Consider the following 25,056-nt stretch of genomic DNA (forward strand, 5'->3'; position numbering starts at 1 on the left):
ATATTGACAAGACAGCAATGTCTAGGCTGATTAAAAAAAAAAAAATGCTTTCTCTAAAATATTTATATTGCATGCTTATTTATATGTACACTATTTTTTATCTAAAGTGACACCTTATGCAAACTAAAGATAGTCACCTTATAGCAACTTTGAAATCAGTGGTTTAAAGTCACCAATGTAGATGCAGACACGTTGCAACCTCCTGTTACTAAGGCTATGAATTATTTTCCTGGACTCACAGCCTTTCAATTAATTATAAAGTGTCTTACAACTGCAATGACAAAAGTCAGATTGTATATTATATATAAATAAATAGCAGTTCTTGAAGTTCTATAGTAACATCACAGGAATGCAAGTATTTGCTAGTCAACTTCCTGTTTTTAAAGTGTCTGGCAAAGATACACAGTATATTTAACATTAAATCAGCTCTGTTATTATATGGAGAATTAGCAACAAATAAAGTAATAATGACTCACATGCAGAATGTCCCTTGACAAAGCCTTGTCTAAGAACAGGTGAGTTCGCTACGATTCTTCGTAATAAAAGGGAGCCAATCACATCTAACTTCCGGGAAAAGGGACTAACCAATGATATTTGATGTCAGTGACTTGCGCAGACATTAGCAGGGACATGGCGGAAGGATAAAAGGGCACTGATTTGCCGACATACTTAAGAGTTCAGACTGAACGCGTTTTTGCGTTTAAAAAAAAAATACAATAGAACACAACGCGTCTCGGGACACATTCTAGTTCTTTTCACTGTGCACATGTGCTTACAGTCATCTTAGCGTATGTTTGCATAAAAAGCACTTAAAATCAGTGCGGACAGACGCGAAAAAAACAAGTACAGTGTGAACAGCTCATATGAATAAAATGATAAGCTAACACAACATGCGACGCGTCGGTCTATGTGGCGCCGTTCGGCTGTTAATCGAAACGTTGGTGGTTTGAGCCCGACCAGGGTCGTATTATGTTTTTGCCATTTATCAAAAAATTGCATGTTAAATGGAGTGCATCCTCAAAAATGTGGAGCGGAGTAACAGAGCAAAACACTATGTATGTTGTTTATTAAATATAAATACTGATAATGAACAAATATTATTTTCACGATAACAAACAATCATACATATAATTTTATATAGATTATCAAACCATGCTGACTTGTGAGCCTGCTCATATAAAGTAATGGAGATCCTAATGCTTACGATCAGCTTAGTCCGTTCAATACTGAAAACTATTATAGAATAAATAACAGTTTTAACTTAAAACCTCCAATGCTGCATCATGATTCCCTTTTTGTTGATAAAAATCCAAAATCTTCCGGCGTCCCTGGGTGGGCTCGAACCACCAACCTTTCGGTTAACAGCCGAACGCGCTAACCGATTGCGCCACAGAGACTGATATAAGTCATTTTTTCCACAGCGGAAGTTCTGATGAAGCAGTATATCGTTCCATACAAATAACAAAAGATATATACAACACAACATACATTTATATAAGAACCATAAAGCAGAACGTTATATCTGGCTTGCATTTGTTTTGTGTTTTTATTTGAATATTTACTTGTGTAATGCCACTAGATGGCAGTGCAGACTAACAAATAGACACGTTTCTACCGCAGTGTGACGTACAAAAACTCGCTTAAGTTTGTACTTGTAAAATACATATATTGCTCACTTACCAGGTTCTTGCCTTCCACAATATATATTTACAACTTAATGTTATAGCACATTTTCAAGCATATTAAAATTCAATGGTTTCACATAAGTCATTAACTGTTATGGAAAGTTCATTTATATTAATCCTCATTATGCTCCGTTTCTTTTCTATTATTTCTTATTGACTGTAAATTGCTTTCTATAAATGTACCAAACATGTTCAAATGCTTAAGATAAACAGTTTTTCATTTTCAACTACGTTGACTAATAATAGAGTCTAGTCAACTGAATTCAAGCCCTTAAGTACAGCCCGGCTAGCTCAGTCGGTAGAGCATGAGACTCTTAATCTCAGGGTCGTGGGTTCGAGCCCCACGTTGGGCGATTAGATTTTGCTTTTTAAATGAGGTTTACATCATGAAAATTTACAGAGAGAGAAAAAAATCAGACATTATGTATTTTAGTACAATTATATCTAAAAAATTAACCGTTTAATGCTTGTTTAGTATCTACAAATTAAATTAAAGTAATTTGTGATTTAATGTTCCCTTTTAAACTGAAGGTTTGTACATTTGGTGTTCCTACAGAATTGTATTGTCAGCCAGGGGTGGATTTAGTGATCTGGGGGCCCTAGGCAAAGTACAGGGATGGGGCCCTCTTCAATGACACACATTTACGTCAATTTACTCTTATAGGTGCTGTAAGAGATATATGTATATATATTATGGAATGGTTTGGGGAAAATATTCCTTTGTCCTGAAAGATATCACTGAAATACAATAAGTGTGCTGAGATACCTCATCAGTCTATGTGACAGCACTAGACTGTGCAAACAGCAAACAAAAATGTGTCTGTGGTTGTGTCTTTCTCCCTGGTTGCTAAATTTCTAAAAAGGAGTGAATAATAAAGTCTGACAACACATTATATAAAAAACACAATCTGGCTACTATGAACTACAATACTGTATATACCACTACAATGCCCTTTTCTGTCTCACTCTCCCTCTTTCTTAATGCACTTTTCCTCCACCAACTTGACCTTGAATTAACTATATCCAAATTATTAAACTAAAAGTTGACTTTGCATCTTTCCAGAAGGCTTTGATCAACTTTTACATTTGAAAACATAAAAAAGTTAGCTAGATTTATGCTGCTAAAGATTATAGCCTACGGTGAAATCACACAAAGCTTCATCCAAAGAGATGCATAAAACTTGGAATATTCCATTACAGCCTGATCTGAGGAGGGAGGGGGTTGCTTACATTGATGGTGCTGAAAATAACAGCAATATCAATCATATCGGCATTGTAACAGTGATATTTATCATTTCAGCACACCTTATTTAGCATTAATGATAATAAAAAAGCATATTATTTGTATTTTTAGGGGGCCCTTGGCTTCTGGGGCCCCTAGGCGGTTGCCTACCTTTGCCTAGAGCTAAGTCCACCCCTGCAGTCAACTTATGTCTCACACCAGCTTTATGTCCATATAAGTGGTATGTATTGTGTAAATGTGTGTGTAGTTCTGAAAATACACCAAAAATAAACATAGGAATACAAAAAATACAAGGGAATTAAATCTTAAGTAAAACTGTGTATAAGCATGAACATTAATCTACATACAGGTGCATCTCAATAAATTAGAATGTCGTGGAAAAGTTCATTTATTTCAGTAATTCAACTCAAATTGTGAAACTCGTGTATTAAATAAATTCAATGCACACAGACTGAAGTAGTTTAAGTCTTTGGTTCTTTTAATTGTGATGATTTTGGCTCACATTTAACAAAAACCCACCAATTCACTATCTCAAAAAATTAGAATACATCATAAGACCAATAAAAAAAAACATTTTTAGTGAATTGTTGGCCTTCTGGAAAGTATGTTCATTTACTGTATATGTACTCAATACTTGGTAGGGGCTCCTTTTGCTTTAATTACTGCCTCAATTCGGCGTGGCATGGAGGTGATCAGTTTGTGGCACTGCTGAGGTGGTATGGAAGCCCAGGTTTCTTTGACAGTGGCCTTCAGCTCATCTGCATTTTTTGGTCTCTTGTTTCTCATTTTCCTCTTGACAATACCCCATAGATTCTCTATGGGGTTCAGGTCTGGTGAGTTTGCTGGCCAGTCAAGCACACCAACACCATGGTCATTTAACCAACTTTTGGTGCTTTTGGCAGTGTGGGCAGGTGCCAAATCCTGCTGGAAAATGAAATCAGCATCTTTAAAAAGCTGGTCAGCAGAAGGAAGCATGAAGTGCTCCAAAATTTCTTGGTAAACGGGTGCAGTGACTTTGGTTTTCAAAAAACACAATGGACCAACACCAGCAGATGACACTGCACCCCAAATCATCACAGACTGTGGAAACTTAACACTGGACTTCAAGCAACTTGGGCTATGAGCTTCTCCACCCTTCCTCCAGACTCTAGGACCTTGATTTCCAAATGAAATACAAAACTTGCTCTCATCTGAAAAGAGGACTTTGGACCACTGGGCAACAGTCCAGTTCTTCTTCTCCTTAGCCCAGGTAAGACGCCTTTGACGTTGTCTGTGGTTCAGGAGTGGCTTAACAAGAGGAATACGACAACTGTAGCCAAATTCCTTGACATGTCTGTGTGTGGTGGCTCTTGATGCCTTGACCCCAGCCTCAGTCCATTCCTTGTGAAGTTCACCCAAATTCTTGAATCGATTTTGCTTGACAATCATAAGGCTGCGGTTCTCTCGGTTGGTTGTGCATCTTTTTCTTCCACACTTTTTCCCTCCACTCAACTTTCTGTTAACATGCTTGGATACAGCCCACTGTGAACAGCCAGCTTCTTTGGCAATGAATGTTTGTGGTTTACCCTCCTTGTGAAGGGTGTCAATGATTATCTTCTGGACAACTGTCAGATCAGCAGTCTTCCCCATGATTGTGTAGCCTAGTGAACCAAACTGAGAGACCATTTTGAAGGCTCAGGAAACATTTGCAGGTGTTTTGAGTTGATTAGCTGATTGGCATGTCACCATATTCTAATTTTTTGAGATAGTGAATTGGTGGGTTTTTGTTAAATGTGAGCCAAAATCATCACAATTAAAAGAACCAAAGACTTAAACTACTTCAGTCTGTGTGCATTGAATTTATTTAATACACGAGTTTCACAATTTGAGTTGAATTACTGAAATAAATGAACTTTTCCACGACATTCTAATTTATTGAGATGCACCTGTACAACAGTTTCTACACTGTTAACTAGATAACTGACTAACACTATCAATGTGCATGCACAGCGCACGTGAGTCTGGCATGATGCACGTGAATCAGGCTGCTGTACACCAGGCAAGGACACCGACAAGGCGCCACTCCCCATAGCACTTAAGTATCTTTTTTTTTTTTTTAAACATTCCCATATGTCTTCTCCTCACATAACATGTGCCCTCACGTACATCCCTGTTATCTGTTACAGACAGTTTACACAATATAGACGTAGGACGCAAAGCAACCCTCACAACCTACGGCAACTTTGCACATCAGTACCAGCTCCATTATCATTTTCGGTTGTTAACCTGGGTTGTCTACTGTGGCATTTAAAACTTATGACTATATTAATTGAATGTAAAAATAAACATGCTGTTGATGTTATTCTACAAAAATATATTTTGGCCTTTGGAACATACTCGCCAGTCGCCACATTGCTCAAACATACAGAAATAATTTTTCTATGACAAATATGGGACTCAGAGTTATGTTGGCGCAATGTAATTTGATCTTATGAGTGGGTGAAATTGTATGAAATCGGACGAGTTGAATTTTGATGTGCAAATACCCGAGTGTGTAATGCGGATGTAGGAGAATGTTCCACATGTTAAACACTGTGTACATGCTTATTTCTTTCCTGCCCTACCCCATATCTAAAACTTACCATAGAGTAGAGACTTTAAGGATGATTTAAAGCACTATATAACGGAAGAAAGTAATTTTCGCATTTTAGAAGACGAGATGAGTTAGAGACACCTCATTGGCAGTTGCAAAAGTCGTACGAGTTTTTCATACGATATAGCTAACTCGTACGAATCTGTACAATTTCTCAGGGAGAGTGTGTTGTGTACTATGACCAATATGGTCCGATCTGGTTACATTGTCACTATGAAACTGTGTTAAGGTGCGGTCACACTACACTTTACCCTAATATGATATAAAAAGCCCCCAAATAAAGATAATTCAATATAAAATCAAATATATACAAATGTAAATAATTCAAAGACATTACATGACTGTAATGTAAATGACTGGCGTCCTGTTGCTCTGACCCCCATCATCAGCAAATGTTTTGAGAGACTAATCAGAGATTACATCTGTTCTGTGTTGCCTCTCTCTCTTGACCCGCTGCAGTTTGCTTACCGCAACAACCGCTCCACTGATGATGCCATTGCATCTACAATACACACTGCTCTCTCCCACCTGGAAAAAAGAACACATATGTGAGAATGCTGTTTGTAGACTACAGCTCAGCATTCAACACCATAGTGCCCTCCAAGCTAGATGAGAAACTCCGGGCTCTGGGCTTAAACAGCTCGCTGTGCAGCTGGATCCTGGACTTCCTGTCAAGCAGACGCCAGGTGGTTAGAATAGGCAGCAACATTTCCTCATCACTGACCCTCAACACTGGAGCCCCACAGGGCTGTGTTCTCAGCCCACTACTGTATTCTTTGTACACACATGTCTGTGTGGCAACACACAGCTCCAATGCCATCATTAAGTTTGCTGATGACACGACGGTGGTAGGTCTGATCACTGACAATGATGAAACAGCCTACAGAGAGGAGGTACACACTCTGACACACTGGTGTCAGGAGCACAACCTCTCCCTTAACGTCAGTAAGACAAAGGAGCTTGTGGTGGACTTCAGAAGAAAAGACAGAGAACACAGTCCCATCACCATCAATGGAGCACCAGTGGAGAGAGTCAGCAGCTTCAAGTTCCTGGGTGTCCACATCACTGAGGAACTCACATGGTCCATCCACACTGAAGTCGTTGTGAAGAAGGCTCATCAGCGCCTCTTCTTCCTGAGACGGCTGAGGAAGTTTGGAATGAACCGCCACATCCTCACACGGTTCTACACCTGCACTGTGGAGAGCATCCTGACTGGCTGTATCTCCACCTGGTACGGCAATAGCACCGCCCACAACCGCAAAGCACTGCAAAGTGTGGTGCGAACTGCCAGACACATCATCGGAGGTGAGCTTCCCTCCCTCCAGGACATATATACAAGGCGGTGTGTGAAAAAAGCTCGGAGGATCATCAGAGACTCCAGCCACCCGAGCCATGGGCTGTTCTCACTGCTACCATCAGGTAGGCGGTATCGCAGCATCAGGACCCGCACCAGCCGACTCCATGTTAGCTTCTTCCCCCAAGCAATCAGACTTTTGAACTCTTGATCTCCCACGATCAAAATACATCAGCACTGCACTTTGTTACCCTTACTCTTATATCTCACACCGGACTGTCATAAATTATATTATTATTATTATATTATGTTCTCTCTTAACAACTGACTATCAACCGACAGCCTGAATGTCAATACAGTACAATACTGTACATTCTATATATATATATACTTTTTTATATATTTTTATTTTTTATTTTTATTGAATAATGTGTATCTATATAGTGCGTATTGTATACTGTACAGTGTATGTTATTATTTGTATACTGTTGAGTGTAATTATGTGTATAACAGATGTATAAATTGTGTTGTGTTAATTTGATGTTATTGTAAATTGGTATATGTCTCATCACTGTCACGACTGCTATGTTGATCGGAATTGCACTCAAGAATTTCACACACCATTGCACTTGTGTATATGGCTGTGTGACAATAAAGTGATTTGATTTGATTTGACATTATTGTGACAGATGATTAAAGCATTGATTAGACCAGAGTTTCCCAACCTTTTTTGCATCATGTACCCCCAGAGCACAATTAGTAAGGCTTAAGTACCCCTTCACTGACACAAAACTAAAAATGTTTACCAAAGGCTAAATATTATTTCATGTTATTAATATTGTAATTTCCCTGATATACAAATTGAAAAGATGAAGTTGACATTTATTCATCAACAAAAAGTAAAACAAAACCAGGCCATATAAGCCATGAAACTCTAAATTAGAACAGACTATTGCTGTTAATTTTTCAGGGGACCTTCTAACAATATACTGTATATAGTGAGGGCTGCATATTTTTATGCACAATTTGTACTATTTACAAGTATTTAGTAACGTATATATAGGTTTATCGACTGGTGTGGTGGAGGGGGCAGTTCCAGTACGCTGGTCTTTGCTGTCGAGCCCTTCCGAGGTGTCATGGGCTTAAATAGACCTAGAGAACCCAGAGAAGCCACAAAGGTTGAACCAGCTATGCTCTGTACCTGCGATTGTAAGGAGCGATTGTTGAGCCAACTGACTCACAGAAGATACATGAGGAAAAACCTGTAAAGTGAGCTGATTACGATGACCCTACTGTATTGTTGATATTGATACATTAATATGTAGAACACGTGCTAGTTTAGCGTTTTTGTTTTGGTTGAGCGCATATTTACGAGAGTAAAGCACTAAAGTAAAGAGTAAAGCAATAATTAAATGTTTATTTTGTTTTTGTTTTTGATCAACAACTGACTGTAATGAACAAAAAGGTTATGAAAAGAAACATTATCAATGGCAAATGGATAGCATGGATCTCGTATTTGGACATGTGTTAAATGGAACGGGTCAAATCAAACTTTTACTCTTAACACTCAGTGAAAGGATCACCATGCTGAACTTTGCATATTAAAAGACTGATCTTGGGATTTTGTAAGAATCGATATAGAGATGAGGATTGCAATTAATGGGAAAATGCATATTTTTCCAAAACCTATTCCTAATTATTTTTCTTTTATGTCATACATTTTAATTTACAAAAATCCAGTTCCCTGTTGTATACGTATCACTGGATTAGACAATGCAAAAAGTGGCTTTAGAAGTCAATATATTGTTTATTTCCATATAATTGAACATAAGCCTTTCACAGGCCTTTACCTACTGTCCACAGCAATCCATTTTACAACTGGGTTCATTAGTCTGTATGAGACAGACTTAAGAGATGTTTTCAAAGGATGCGTTCTTGTGTTCCGTCTTTGCAGATGTGTCAGGCAGACACATTTGATGCTTCTTACTGTTGTTACATCACATTTCACTGGTTTTCAGAGTTTTTAGAAAGCTGCAATCAGCTGTCGGTTTATTGTCTTTATACAGCTGCACGTTGCTTGCATAGCTTGAGTTGGGCTTACTGCCCCTTGTTTACCGAGAATCGCAAAAACTTGAATTGCTCTGATGGTACGAAAAAAAATCCTTACTACGGTGGTGTAATTAATAGCGTAACATTTTTTAAAGCGTTATTTAAAAAAAATAATGAATCGCATTGAATTAATGCATTAAATTGACAGGCTTAAATATTATTTTTAATTTATTATTTATTAAAACCAAAAGCCCTCGCATGTGACATCATATCCTGGTCCATTGCAGTGTCTGAAATAGTTTTGCATGCTCAAAGTCACACTGACTGCCCCTTCAGTTGGGTAGTACCGAAGTACAAATACTTTGTTACTGTACTTAAGAACAGTTTTTGAAAATTACTTGAATATTAATATTTCTATTGAATAGACATTTACTCCACTACATTTTGAAGAGGAAAATTAATACTTGAACTCCAATACATTAATCCAGACCCATTTGTTACTTTCGAGACTGAAAACCGCTGCAAATGTTAACTGCACTGTTAACTGATTGTGACCTACGATTTGCAAATGAAGAGTCGATTCTTTTGAATTGGTAAAAACTACTCGAAATCCGGTCTGGGCCTCATTTCCCAAAAGCATTGTAAGCCTAAGTAGATCGTAAAAACATTTGTACTATTAATCTAATGCCCAAAGTATACTTCGATTGTCCGCGCACATTATGCGTGACACAAATTTCGTCATCAGCACAGTCTGAGCGGACTGTCCACGCGGCCCAGATTTTCTCAACACACGCACAGTCCTCGTCTGTGTGCACCATCGGCACATGCGGCAGTCATTGACTGTACTAAAAGGATATCACAAAGCATATAGTGTAGTGCGCATGCATCAAATGCATTCGCATTCACTCGCGGTCAAAAGAGTATGCTTTGAAAAGCAACACGGTTGACTGGGCGTGATCCGATTTAGTGATGGGAAGATCGGATCATTTTACTGACTTGAATCTTTGAGTCTCATCCAGCAAAGTGAACAAATCTTTTCTCCATGTCATTTAGTTAATTTCGTTCATTTGAGCAGAATTAAATTAAAATGTTACATTTTCAATAGCCAAATCCCCCCAACACATCTACTTATGCAAACTTTGATTATAGTTCCAATAAGGAAAAATTGATAATGCAGCCAAGGACAAATTATGAGAAACAAATTATTAGTTCACCTCTGGAATCTTCTTGTCTGAGCCGTTCGTTATTTTGTCACGTGACAGCCGTATGTGCATAGCGTATACGGCTGTCACGTGACAAAAGAAGGAACGACTCAGACCAGAAGACTCGAGAGGTGAACTAATCATTTCTGTTCCTGTGTGAGCAATGCATAGCGTATACGACTGTCACGTGACAAAAGAACGAATGACTCGGACCAAAAGAGTTGAAAGGTGAACTAATAATTTCTGTTTCCTGTACAGTGCCTATGCGGTTTTCACGTAACAAATGTACGGAGGTTGCGCAATGCACATGCGCGGCCAACACAAAATGAACGAATCACTCTCTGAGACTACTCTTTCTTCTGAGTCACATAAAAGATTTGTTCGTTCATGAACGTCCCATCACTAATCCAATCGCAAAAACAAAGCATACCCAGGCCTTAAAAATTACAGGCTGTTTCCCAAAAACCTACGAGTGCTCTGGAGTAATTGTAGAGTGCTTTAGAGCATCAAAAGGACACAAAAATTTCCCAGCGAGGTATATTATTTGTAAATGTATGCACAAATATAGTGACGTTACAATCACAAGCGACACTACACTGTCACATTTCAGTTTCACTTTAAATTGGACAGCAAATCTCTAGGTAGCACTTAAAACACGTCCTCGCACATTTGTGTTAAGTGCAGCTTTGGAAAACTTACACCGCTAAGATCAATCGTTGTTGGGAAATGGGGCCAAGCTTAGTAGACTAAATGCATTTCATGACATACTGAGTCACCAAATTAACAGTATCTAAATCATGACGTGAATGAAAGAAATGTTGTGATCCATAAAACCCAATGAGCATTTTTCCCTGACACAGTACATCACCCAAAGGTCTATTTCTTGTGTGTGTTTACATCTAGAAGACGCATTTTTAACGTTGTTTGCTCATCTGCAATACGTATGTCAATAAGTATGTCTCATATATCAATAAGATATTCAGCAGATGTCTTTGAGATGTTTTATGATTTAGAATGTTTGTAAATCTGATCTTTTTAGGACATTTAGGAGATGTTAATAAGATTGTGATGCTTTCCAGATGAAAAGATCTAAAACAGACTTACAGAGATGAAGGGTTGTGACATGCTGTGTCATGAAACTGATAGTACAAAAACCTTTTCGTGGATGAAAGTAATTTCATGATCCAGAAAAACCCTTTTGTGGACGAAATAAATATGTCATGCACAGAATGCACATTTCGTCCATGAAATGCCTTTTTGTTGAGATGCTTTCTGTTATCCACGAAAATGAAAATTACACTCTCACAGCGAAATTGTAAGGATTCATATGACTTTTCTAAATTTGGCTAATTAACATGATATGGTACCACTTCACTCCTGTGAATTTGTTCGAATTTCACTACAGCCAATGACGTCGCTGGACATTGTTTCCATTTAATACGCTCCTGTGACACACAACAGCTTCCTATCATGTTTATACACTCTACTGATCGGTTAGGTTTAGATAAGGGTTTTGGGTAAGGACATAATATTAATAAGTATGTCCTTAATGCCTCATGCGCGAAACCCGCTCTTACTTCCGCATTAGACATCCGGGCATTTGCACATGATGAAATCGTACAAATTTATACAAACAAACTCGTACGAAATCATATGAAATTGCCAACTCGTAAAATATGTACGAATTTTCATGAGACTGGGTTGGAAAATGAAGTAGCCTACTACATTCATCTATCTGACCACGAAATGAAAGTGACTTGTGTCAATTTCGTGCATGAAATTAGGTTTTGGTTTAGATTTATTTATTTTATTTATTGCACAGAATGGCTTTTGTCTTTCGGTGTATGAAATTCTGGCAGAGTTTGATGCCTGCTGTAGTTTTGCATGTTGAATGCGCTCTTATCCCTGTCTTGTGTAACTTACTTCCTCAGTGTATGCATATGACCTACTGTAATGTTTTGCATGATCAAACTGTCAATGCTGTAAATAAAAAGCTCGCCACTGATGCATTTGAAGAAACATTCAAAGCATACCGTTTGCACACAGGGTATCTACACACACTACACACACACACACACACACACACACACACACACACACACACACATACACACGTGCTCCTAACCGCGACTTGCAGAAACGTGTCACTGCGGAGAAGCTGAGCGCGTCTTCAACACACACACACACACACACACACACACACACACACACACACACACACACGTTGGTGCAGCTATCCTTATAAGGACTCTCCATAGACATAATGATTTTTATACTGTACGAACTATAGATTATATCCCCAAACACTACCCCTAAACCTAACCCTCACAAAAAACTTTCCGCATTTTTACATTTAAAAAAAATAAAATAAATAAATAAATAAATAAATAAAACATCGTTAAGTATGTTTTTAAGCGATTTGAATTATAGGGACACTAGAAATGTCCTCATAAACCACATTTATAGCATAATACCCTTGTAATTACCAGTTTGTACCCTAAACAATGTCCTCGTAAACCACCCAAACCCGCCCGCCCACACACACACACACACACACACACACACACACACACACACACACGCGGACGCGCCACTCTTTTCTCTCTCCAGCTCTAGCGGATCTTAACGAAGGACACTTGTGGCACAGTGATGAAGAGCCATATGCACAGGAGGCTTTTGTGTTTATCATATGTCCGTGAAAACGTTTAAATGTCCTCTTCTGAACACTAGTGTTTGGATCTTCAAACTTCGGAAAGACCCCGGCAGTGCACAGATGTGCTGATTTGAACTAATCCCAGAGCCTTTACGAACGCGACTGATCATCATCAAGGTGAGAGAGCACTGTTAATTTGATTGGAGATCGGTGGGCACGCGCATTTAGAGTGCGTTTGTGCAGTGGTGTAATGTTGACTGAAGAGGTGGGCATAGCCTTCTGTAAAAAACCCTCCATGGCGCGCGCGCGCACGCACACACAGACAGAGAGAGAGAGAGAGAGAGAGAGAGAGAGAGAGAGAGAGAGAGAGAGAGACCTATGGAATGAATTGTTGAAGACTGTAACGTTGAATAAATGCAGAAACACTGCATTGGCATAAAAAGCATTTTACTGGTCTGGACAAATCATTGTTTTATTTGTCAACATACAAAAAAAAAAAAAAAAAAAATTCTTGCCGGCATGTCGCACACTGATAAAAACGCTATCGAGTAACCTTTTATGATAGGTTTGATTATATTTCTTCATCTTACCAGAAAAATGGGTAACACTTAATAAAATTACTTTTATTAATAAACTAAAGTAGCCTATTACATAATACAAACTAATAGGTACATAACGATCTGTTAAGCATGATATATAATAATGAATAGTAACGTTAAGTTAAAACAATAACTATATTTTATTATCTGTTTTAAAGTACCGATGGCTATTTGTTTTTTTTTTTTTTTTTTTTTTGTGTATCATAATGTTCTTTGTTGTCTTGTTGTCTTATGTTGTAGTGAAATTGTTTTCCTTGCAAAATATATATTGCAATGATCTGATTCATCACAAGAAACAAGCAGAAAAATACAGCTGCAAGCAGCAGGGCCTTTAAGGGCATGTAGCATTATTCAAATAGCCCGTTAGCACCTAAAAGAGAGATAAAGCACCATATTTTCATCATCGAGATATAGGCTTTTTAACATTCCTGACTGTTATGGTGCCACCTATTATTCGATCTCCACCAAATGTTGCATGCTTCTTCAGAAGCACGTCACGCGTACTAGGGGTGTAAAAACGCATCTGACAAAGAAATTTCGATGCATTGGTAAAGCAATTTTAGAATCTAATATCATTACTATATAAATGCCCAAAGTGATACTGATGCTGTCTCATTTTGGCTTTCTGTGTCTTTATTGTCATTGCTTTCTTCTTCTTCAATTATGTTATATTAAGTTTATATCGCTTTACATCTTAATAAAATGCGTTATTTCTTCATTAAACAGTTTAACCATGAATAGAACACAACCTAAATAATTGTGAATGAATGAAATCGCTCACTCGTTCACGCACTCTCTTCATAGTGAATGGCACGTAGTGCACTATACAGTATAGGGAATAGGGATAGATTTTAGACTGTTCCGAAGGGAACTAACCAGTTAAAAGCTAAATGATTAAAAGTTATCTATGATTGGTCAATGACAGGAGGCAGCCGCGAAAAGGTAAAAACATCTTGTTTGACAAGCGGAGCCGCCTCCTTTCTGCCGCCTCTCCCATTGAAAATGAATAAACGTAAAAATTACTTGCAGGTAGATGTAAAACCTAATTTATACACTACTAATAAATCGTTTTTAATACTATGACCCTGCTTGATTTACAGTAACCATGGACCTTATCTGCCTGCACATGACATACTTCATTTGTAATTATTGGTGCAATAAATGTTAAGATTACCTGATATGCAAACCTAAAACTCTTATTTCACGTTTTACATACCGTCTGTTTGTGTGTGTGTGTGTGTGTGTTTGCATCAAGTCATAATGTTGCATTATGATAACCATTATTCAAATCAGATCTATAATGCATGTAACATTAGTATTCATTTTCTGTTTATATATTCAGCCATATATAAGCCAAACATCCTTGCTCCTAAATGCATCTGTGACATTGAGCTTAAGTCTGGTGCATGCCTGTGTTGTCTTAATTAAGAACGATCAGTAAAAACGTTTTTACTGCATACTTAAAGGTGCAATATGTAACATTTTTCATGTAATATTAGCCTTTTTTTTTTTTTTTTTGCCAATGTGTGAACGGCTTGTAACGCAACTTGAAAAAAAATGAGCCCTTCCCGGACTACATAGGTTGCCTATTAAAGCCTGTAGACTGATTTTCATGCGAAGGGAGCGGGTCGCTTTTGCCGGGAAAATCCAAAGGATGTGACGTTTATGCACGCTTCCGAGTCTTGCCTCAGACAGTAGCTTCTCTTCCGCTATGACAACAAACCGCAACACTAGGTAATGTTATCTTAGAGATGGAATCCAGCAAACGTCCGGCTCCCAGCTCAACACAGACTCCTACACAAACTCAGAGTAAGCCAAAAAAAACAACAACATTTATCTACTGAATCCCATCTGGCTAAGCAGGAACGTGATCGTGGTCGAGCAAAAACTAGAGTGAACATCGGCAGGGGATTTGATTCCTGGAGGGACCTTTGTTTGGTTTTGGGGATCAAAACCGACTCTGAATTGGTGTTCTTCTTATTGGACAGGTAAGCATACATAACTGCAGAGCATGTGAAATATAGTGCCATAAGGATTGATCTGTGTAATTTTAGCTAACTTGATCTTGCCTGCTAACGCTGACGAATTGCAAGCTACCTTGCTTCGTAACTTTCAAATAATTTCAACGATCTTCTCTTTATATTATTCAGCAAGGTAAACTACAATAATACATTAAATGAATGCTAGACAATGTTCAAGATAATGCAAAAAGCTCCATTCATTAGTGTAACATAAAGTGATTACTTCAAACTACAGTCTCGCATGGTCAGACCTATATCCACACTTTGTTTTAGCCCTGTTCCAGCACTGGAGAGTCAAATATAATATACAGTATCAAAGTTTGTAGTAAAACAATCATAACTGTGTAATTTTAATTATGCTACCTCATCTGGCAGCATGATGCCGGTGAATCACGTTTAGCCTCTTTGTACGTTACATCATTGTTTTGGTTGATGCTCGCTTGCGTCCCTATGGAGTGTGTGCGCGCGATCATGAGCAACAGGTAGCTGGCTGCAGTTCACTTAATGGCCACAGGTGTCATTAATAACAAGGGTTTCTGAATCTTACATACTGCACCTTTAAAGGTGCACTCAGTAACTTTTGTCTTTGTGTCATCTTGGACTTACACTGACACCTAGTGGCATGGATGCAGCATCATTTAAAATCAATAGTTTTCAGTTTCAGATGCCACTGTAGAAATTTAGTATTCACAGTCAGCCATGATTACTTAATCAATGAGTGAAAGTATCAAATAATAGGACGATACTGAGATTAAGCGAGTAGTATTTGGCTGGTCATGTGATTTTAACATGGCAGCCCCCATGTGCGGACCCTCTCCATGTAGAATAAAACAGATTTGATAAAGTTACTGATATGACTGGAGTCTTTATATTAATGTGAGCAGTCATGATTTACTACATATATTACAAAATTACAATTCATGTCTTTAGGAGTTAAACTTTTTTAATGAGAAAATAAATAACTGAGTGTACCTTTATATTAAAAAAATAATCATTCTTAAATAATCGAATCAAATCATTACCAAATTACAGATTTCACTATGCATCATAATCGTTGGGTAAAAATCTAAATCGAATTGAGTCATTGTCAGTGCAAATATTTAAACCACGAATGTGTACTACATTTGATTAATTTAATTACCCTGTTATAGTCATGCCAAATACAAAGTTTAAAATTTTTTAATAATTATTGATCTAGGCTGTCCAAAGATTCTTCCTGTACTGTTTTTTGTAATAATCTCAAATATTTAACGAATGATTTGATTGACACCAATGGTTTTGAGGCAAAGTTGTTAAGAATGAGAAAAGCTATCATATGATATGAATAACTTGTTTTTGTGTGAAACACAACAGAATATTCAACCATTTACACGCATGTAAAATGTGATAGCTGTCAGGGTTTGTGTAGGGATTAGGTGAGAGAGAAGATCCAAATGCAGCTCTTTTAATGATCAACAAACAGAAGAAGGAGATAACTCAATGAAGAAGGTAAACAAACTCAACAGTATCATGCTGGCAACTAACGCACTTCATACAAACAAGAACTGACCAAGGAACAACAGGGCATATTTACACACAAGGGCTAACAAGACGATAAGGACCCCCCCCCTCCCCACCCAAAGGGCGGCTCCTGAAGCCCCGCAAAAATAAAATGACAATAGTCCATGGCGGAGCCGGTGACCAGGGAAGTGGCTTCAGGAAGAGAGCAGGGTCCAGAGGCCAGGGAGGTGGCTCTAGGAAGGGAGCAGGGTCCGGAGGCCTGGGATGTGGCTCCAGGAAGGGAGCAAGGTCTGGCAACCAGGGAGGCGGCTCCAGGAAGGGAGCGGGGTCTGGAGGCCTGGGACGTGGCTCCAGGAAGGGAGTGGGTCCAGAGGCTTTGCAAGCCTGGGCTGTGGAACAGGGCCCGACAAGGCAGAGTGGCATGTAGGAATCTCAGGGGAGACTCAGGGAGCGGAGCCGCAGGAGGCTCAGGGGAAGGAGTCTCAGGAGGCAGAGCCACAGGAGGCTCAGTGAAGGGAGTCTCAGGAGGCGGAGCCACAGGGTGCGGAGCAGTATGCGGCTCAGGAGGCGAAGCCACAGGAGGTGGAGCACGCGGAGTTGTGGAAGACTTGGAGGGTGGAGCCGTGGAAGACTCTGAGGGCGGGAGCCACAAGAGGCTCAGGAGGAGGAGCCGCAGGAGGAGGAACAGGCAGAGCCGCTGGAGGAGGAGTGGATGGAGATGCAGGAGGAAGAGTCTCAGGAGGAGAAGTGGGTGGAGCCGCTGGAGGAGTTTTAGGAGAAGGAGCCATGGGAGGCTCTATCTAATTATTGATATATGGACTCCAGAGAATCTGCACTGGTTTGGTTCTACTCATGTGAATGACCTAGTACAAGTTTGCAAAAGTAGGTTTTCCAAAACATCCAAAATGGCAGAAATATGGCTGATATTCAGGAGTTGTAGCCCAAAATGTGTGGTTTTCTTGTTTTGTTAACTTTAGTTTCGCCCATTGGCCAAATGGGGAGAGTCTATGCATATGTGTAGAATCACCCCTGTAGTTCTGGCCCCAAAATCCTGCTCACCCCTGTTCTTCAGGCTGCCTTTGTTACATATCGTTGCTCATTTTAAGTGGGCATATGCAAAATCCTTAGATAAATAGGTGACTACATGGCAAATGTTTGCATATGTTTTAGACTACACTATTGCATTTCTATATCTCTAGAGCACGAAATGTTTTTTGGATTTGAACTCATATTATTCACAATGCAAAACCACACATAATGTTCTAGAATGCCACAGAGCAAGAACCTGCAACAGACAGAGAAAGCTAGAAAAGTAGAGGAAGTACACAGACTCTCCTCTCACACAATGAGGTTATTTTATTCAGAAACACTTCTGTTACTGTGTTTTACATTTCCTGTGAGCATTTTTTTTTTTTTTTACACAGTGGCACAATGCTGACAGTTTGGTAAAGAAAGCTTCTCTAAGACAGTTGTCTTAATGTAGCACTTTTTCTGTCATGATCATGGAGACGGAGACACTTGCAACAGTTAGAGAAGCTAATTCAAACATGCCTTTAAGAACCATGACATCTCAGGACATGACCTTCAAATAAAGCATCTCTGACCCTTTACCATATTGATAGGATGAATGTTTTTGGAGGAAGAGTTACTGGGGCCATTGTGGGTTAATGAATTAAATGGATGTCATATTTTCTGAGATTCAAGGTAATTAAAACTGTGCATCTGTCAGTGTGCCAAATACTGAGGTGAGAAACATAAAAAAAAAAATAAATAAATAAATAAAATAACGAAAGCAACTCACAAGTCTTGTTTGTAACAATAAGCAAGACAGGTCACAAGAGTGCAACCCTATTGTATTCCACTCTCTGATCTGAACTCTATTGGATGAAACCAAGCTTTGCTCTGGTGCTTAAAGGAATAGCTCACTCAAAAATGATAATTCTCCAATTATTTACTCACCTTTATGCTGTCTCAAACTTGTATGACTTTCTTCTGCATAATACAAATCTAGATATTTTGATGGATAGGGCCTATTTAAGGTGTTTTTGACCATTCAGTGCAAGTTAATAGGGTCCAACACTTTCAAGCTCCAAAAAGGAAATAAAGGAAGCATAATAAAGGTAATCCATACAGCAGAGTGATTTAATCCATGATTAGAGCGAACGTGTCAAGCGTGAGGAGGTGTAATCAAGCTTCAAACCATGATCGCGCAAAGGAGGTTGCAGATGTCAAGATTTATAGTAAAAAAGGAGTTACATTTTGGTCCGTTTCTCACCCAAAACTAATCGTATTGCTTCAGAAGATGGATTAATCCACTCGAGTTGTAAGGATTAATGCACCTTAATGCTGCCTTTAACTTGTTTGTTGCTGTGTATTCAAAGACGTGTTTACTTGCTAATGAGGGGCAAATCAGATGGGGAAGAATTCATTATAATGGTTATGATCACATTTAAAGGGATAGTTCACCCCCAAATTTTCTCATTATTTACGCAATCTCATGTCATCCCAGATGTGTATGACTTTATTTCTTCTGCTTAGCACAAAGGTTTTTAGAAAAAAAAACCTGTAGGTCCATACAATGCAAGTGAATGGTGGCCAGAACTTTAAAGGTCCAAAAAGCAAATAACAGCATCATAAAAGTAATCCATATGACTCCAGTGGTTAAATTCATATCTTCAGAAGTGATATGATAGATGCGGGTGAGAAACAGATAAATATTTAAGTCTTTTTTTACTATAAATCTCCACTTTCACGATCACTTACACACTCTTCTTCTTTTGTTTGCGGCAATTCGCTTTCTTCTTGCATATCACCACCTACTGGGCAGGGAGGAGTATTTATAGAAGCCATACATATCTGGGATGGCATGAGGGTGAGTAAATGATTAGGGGGAATTTTTCATTTTTGGGTGAACTATTTCTTTAACTACTGGCTGATCACTGGGGGAAATGATTTCTGTCTGTCAATCAAATAATCAATAGTAACTAAATCTTAAACTTAAATCTGTCTTTTTGTTAGCACAGATATTAGCTCTAAACAAACAGCAATAAACAGTCACATACACACATGTTGGCAGGGGTTTGGTTGAGCATCTCTTAGAATAGAGCCAGGAGGGTTTAGCAGCAGTTAGGCTCTTCGTTGCCAGAGAGGTTTGCCAAAAGAGACAGAAAGAGTGATGCAGAGACTGTGAGAAAGAGGAATATTCACTAATATGGACCTTTGGGAGCTTTCACAATTCGTTTGATTTCTTGGACCTAACCAGAGTTTGTTTCCTCCCCCCTCCCCCCTCCCCCTGCCCCCGCTGGTCTCCATTCACATCATATTATTTGGTTCCAGACCGCGTCATAAACAGGAGTACAAGAGGCAGTTGTTTACCACTGTAACTAGGTAACTTAAGAAGACATCAGCTTCACTGTGTTATTAAAGAATCCATCTCTTTGGATGTATCACCAAAACTTTACATGCACGGAGCAACACTTATGTTTATCTGCCACAGATGCACTGAATGTGCAGTGATGTGATGAATGTTAGTGTCTGTCTGCCGCGAGCCTGCGGATATGTTGCAAGAGTTGTGAAATGTGAGATGCTCTCTGATGGAGATTTATATGGACACAAGCAGGTATGAGAAATGTAGTATACCACAATAATTGTGAACAGAAGATGGCGACAGTTTAGTTTAGGAACTATTGCTTTCATTTCAGCAGTGAACTGTACTAGAGTTCACATGAACCATACCCCAGACCACATTTTCAAGTGGACTCAGGTGCGATTCACAGGTGGGCATCCAAGTTCGGAAACAGCATTCACATCATCCAAACGAACCAAACTTTGACGTCATTAGAACCCGGGTGCACAGCAAATGTTTTAGTGTGAAAGCACCCTCCATTCTTCAAGTGGCAGTTTTGGAATGTCTGTAAACCTGGAAGAGAAAGGAGGATTTTCTTGGGCCTGAACTCAGAAAGAAAGATGTGATATATAGACACCTGCTATTGAGAAACATACACATATGTCTACATCAGGCTACAGAGACAGAGAAAACAACAGCATGTTTGAGATAAAAGTAGACATCTAAACTCAGGCTTAGGAAACAAAATGCCACAGAGCTTATTTTTAGGAGAAAGAGATGAAGAGGTTTTAAAGAAATGAATCTCTGAATCTGATACCGGAACTCTCTGTATTTGCTGATCCCAATCTTGTACAAGTGTTTTTTTCTTAGTCAGTTTAGATCATCTATAACTCACTGTGTGGTAGAAGCGCAAAAACTTGATATGCTATGTATGCAATGCATAGGGGTGCCACACAAAGGGGGTGCCAACAGGTCCATTTCTAGGCATAGCTGAGGGGGCTAAATGAAGGACTGACGGAGAGCGCCAGGTATGGAGATACGCTTTTGTTAAGGCTGTTTTACACAAACTGTGTCTGCAGGTTATAATGGGTGCATAAGCCACACAGTGCTGTGTCTTTGCAGCCACAATTAGAGGAGAGATGAGGCGCTCAGCTAATTTTACCTACGTAGCACATGCTGAACTCAGCAGAAACATGTTGATAATGCACTATAACATACAGTATTTCTCAACACAATCGTTTACAATAAAGGCTTTTATGATTCAACATAAAATAGTGTACTGAACAACTCACCCATTGACAATGCAAGCTCCGATGCAAGTCAAACATGCAGTAACAGACACGCAACACTTTCCTCATGTAAATTAGATTTCATGACGGTTAAGTTTATAAAAGTTCTCAATTACGATAAAGATCTTATTATTTATGTCCATTATCAAAGGAAAAAATAAATGTAGTAATCCAGAAGTCACTTTATTTTCTGTATAGTGCTGCAACTGTCACAGTACAGATGCAATGAAAACTCAAACCGTGTCTCCCGTTAAAGTCACGCATCATCAGCGTGGCTCACACCTCGCACACACATAATGTAAAACAGGCAATACTCTTTAGATACTTTGTTGGTTTTATGTTATTTATGGTAACACTTTCGCACATACGATCAAACCGGTGTGATTACAATAGGCTGGGTTCAGAGGTGTACAATCAAACCAGTGTGATCTGCATTCATGCTGCTGTTTACTAGCAAAGAGGGACTGAAGCAGTTGTCATAATGAGCCAAATAGTCTTTTCATCACAATATCGGACTATTTTGAAGCAGCAATGTGGCAATGTTTTCTGATGTCAAACAAAGAATAGACAAACTAGTTAGTCCACTTGAGCCTTCTCAAGGCCCGGACTGATTTCTGAATTTGGCATTCACTAATAAACCAATAATAAATCACGAAAACACTAGTCTTGACTAATCTGGGCCACCCCTAAAATGGGTCATACCATTGCATGAACGGTTCAAGTAAATGTGCGGAAAACCACACTCATTTAAGGACATGCATTCATTCAGTATATGGACAGCACAGCTAACGTAAGTATCTAAATGCTTGTGCACAGCTAATTTAAATGACAAAGTTGACCCTTTTTAACAAAATGCAGTTGATCCGAATGTATGAAGTATGCTGTCTGCTGAAATACTGAAAAATAACCACAAAACTAACTGAAATGAGAGAGCGCATTTTACCTGTCAGTCAGACATGCGCGGACGTTGCATTTGTTACTATAGCAACAATAGGCTGCTGGTGTGTTTTCTCTCAGAACCATCACTGATGGTAGAAAGAAAAAGAAGCAAAACTGTAGTGTTTTATTTGAAATGAAAATCAGATAAATGCTTTCATGTCACACAGAATAAAATTAAGAATAGTTAATAAATAAAATCAATTCATGTTTCTTTTTTTTAAATATTCTAATGGTAGTGTTGTAAAAAAAAAAAAAATATTCACAAAAGCACTATGTTTTCATAGTTCAATTAGGCCCTATAATAATAGCAAATTACCACAATATGGAGTGATATTTACAACAAATGAATAAATCCTTTCTTTTGTACTGAGATTTCAGCCACCAGTGAAGACAAGATGAATCAGAGAAAGAGACCAAAGAGGACAGGTATTTACTATTCAGTGAACAAATGTTAATTTAGAAGTCGTTGAGAAAGTGCATTATAATATTTACATCTATCCATGGAGGCACTGTTTAATTGCTTTTCATTAAATGTAATGGTAACACGTTGTGTATCCATTAACATTACACAATGAATTAAAATGAAAATGAACAATACATTTGCAGCATTTGTAATCTTGGTTTATGTTAATCTCTACACATACCAATAGAGCTTAATATAAAATATTGGTAATGTAACATCATTAATAACTAACATGAACTAAAAATGAACAATATGTATAAATAACATTAACTAAGATGAACAAATGCATAAAAAATATTAATTGTTATGTCTCTAAACCTAATTTGGAATGTTACGTGTTCATGCGTTAACGTATACAACCTTAGTGTAAAGTGTACTCTTAAACCATTATCCCCAACATCAGCTGTGGTTTTAAAATTTGTTGTGGGCTTATTGGGTGGCCTGGATAAGTGTGAGACTCCCGGCCTAAAATTATGTCCCATTCTATCCGTCACTCATTCTAACCACTTCCGGTGCTAGGAAAGTGGAAGGGCTAGGTTTTTAGAACCTTCTGTACTTCTATGCTATGACAAAATCAGAATCCCCTGCTGCACTGCAATGTAAACAATATGGTGGCACGCATAGCTGGCAAACGCGTTCGCGATCGCATCTTATCTATCATAATTAATCATTATAAACATCTAAAAACCACATTATATGTTTGATAATATATAATCTGACCTTTAGTGCATCTGCTGGGAAGTGTACGGTAACATTTGTTTTAATTACAGCATGCATTAAAGAACTCACGCTGGGGGATCTGTCAGTACAGGAGATACTCACGTGCAAAAAGGTTATTAAAGGGATAGTTGACCCAAAAATAAAAATTCTCTCATTTACTCACCCTCATGCTATCCCAGATGTGTATGACTTTCTTTCTTCAGCAGAACACAAATGAAGATTTTTAGAAGAATATCTCTGCTCAGAGAATAGCTCCTTAGGTCCATAAAATGCAAGTGGATGGTGATCAACACTTTAAAGCTCCAAAAAGCACAGACAATTGTTGTAAAGGTAATCCATAAGACTCCAGTAGTTAATTTAATGTTTTCTAAAGCAAAGTGATCGCTTTGGGTGAGAAAGAGATCCATATTTAAATCCTTAAAGTCCTAGGTCGCTCTCTGATGCGTGTCCACGAGGGGACCCGGTTCACCCTACTTCTAGCATGACATAAGCGTGCTGGCATATTCAAATGAAAGTAAAACCAATGACGCTTGTGAACAGCATTCTCTTGTAAACAAATTGTGCTGCATTTCTGGTTGTATCGCATCATTTCTCACGTGATCGTGCCAATGCGATTACTTCACGCAAGAGGCAGCGTCAACCCATTCCCCTCGTGGACGCGCATTGGAGAGCGGCCAGAAGTAAACAATTATAGTGTAAAGGACTTAAATATTGATCTGTTTCTCACTCAAAGCCATCGTTTCATTTTTAGAAGACATAAATTTAACCACTGGAGTCGTATGGATTACATTTACAATGATTGTCTGTGCTTTTTTGTAGCTTTAAAGTGTTGATCACATCCACTTGCATTTTATAGACGTACAGAGCTGAGATATTTTTCGAAAAATCTTTGTTTGTGTTCTGCTGAAGAAAGTCATACACATCTGAGATGGCATGAGGGTATGAATAAATGATGAAAGAATTTTTATTTTTGGGTGAAAAACTCTTTAAGGGAACTGGAAATTAACGTAATCCTTTTAATAGCAGGCTAGCAGCTACAAGTTTGTTTACTCATGGCGGCTGTCAACTCTTCGTGTTTCCCATTGCTTGTGCATCAAACATTTTTGATCAATCACAGGTTGCAGCACCACCAACAGTCCCTCTTCTCCCCAAAAAGTAATGTGCGAAAGCGACAAAAACTGAGTAGTTCCTGAAAAAGTAGTACTGAAGACTTTAGTTTCTGCAGTGGGAATGGGCCTATGTTAGCACATCAGGAATTATAGTCCCTCTACACTTTTTAGAGGAACTGTTTTAGATCTTTGGGGGTAGAAGACCTGTAGAAGGTGCTGTAGCATGTGATGGCAAATGCGTATTTAGAGAGTCAGCCGCCATTAGTAAACAACATTGTAACTGCTACTCAGAGGATGGTGCTAATTTCCAAT

At 38.6% G+C, this 25,056-nt stretch overlaps 1 protein-coding gene and 2 non-coding genes across 3 annotated transcripts in view; 2 read left to right on the top strand and 1 right to left on the bottom strand.

The window, feature by feature from the left end:
* Positions 1-1,323: 1,323 nt before the first annotated feature.
* trnan-guu (transfer RNA asparagine (anticodon GUU)) lies at positions 1,324-1,397 on the bottom strand. Its single transcript has one exon. It is a non-coding gene; the product is annotated as a tRNA-Asn (tRNA).
* Positions 1,398-1,965: 568 nt separating this feature from the next.
* Positions 1,966-2,038, top strand: trnak-cuu (transfer RNA lysine (anticodon CUU)). Its single transcript has one exon. It is a non-coding gene; the product is annotated as a tRNA-Lys (tRNA).
* A 10,641-nt stretch (positions 2,039-12,679) lies between these two features.
* LOC127453081 (RAS guanyl-releasing protein 2-like) overlaps positions 12,680-25,056 on the top strand; it is a 135,627-nt gene continuing 123,250 nt past the window's right edge. The window contains exon 1 of the mRNA XM_051719153.1: positions 12,680-12,935. The gene's annotated coding sequence lies outside the window, so the exon portion shown is untranslated. The remainder of the gene's footprint in view (positions 12,936-25,056) is intronic.

The sequence above is a fragment of the Myxocyprinus asiaticus genome, chromosome 2 (assembly GCF_019703515.2).
Source record: "Myxocyprinus asiaticus isolate MX2 ecotype Aquarium Trade chromosome 2, UBuf_Myxa_2, whole genome shotgun sequence".
NCBI lineage: Eukaryota > Metazoa > Chordata > Actinopteri > Cypriniformes > Catostomidae > Myxocyprinus > Myxocyprinus asiaticus.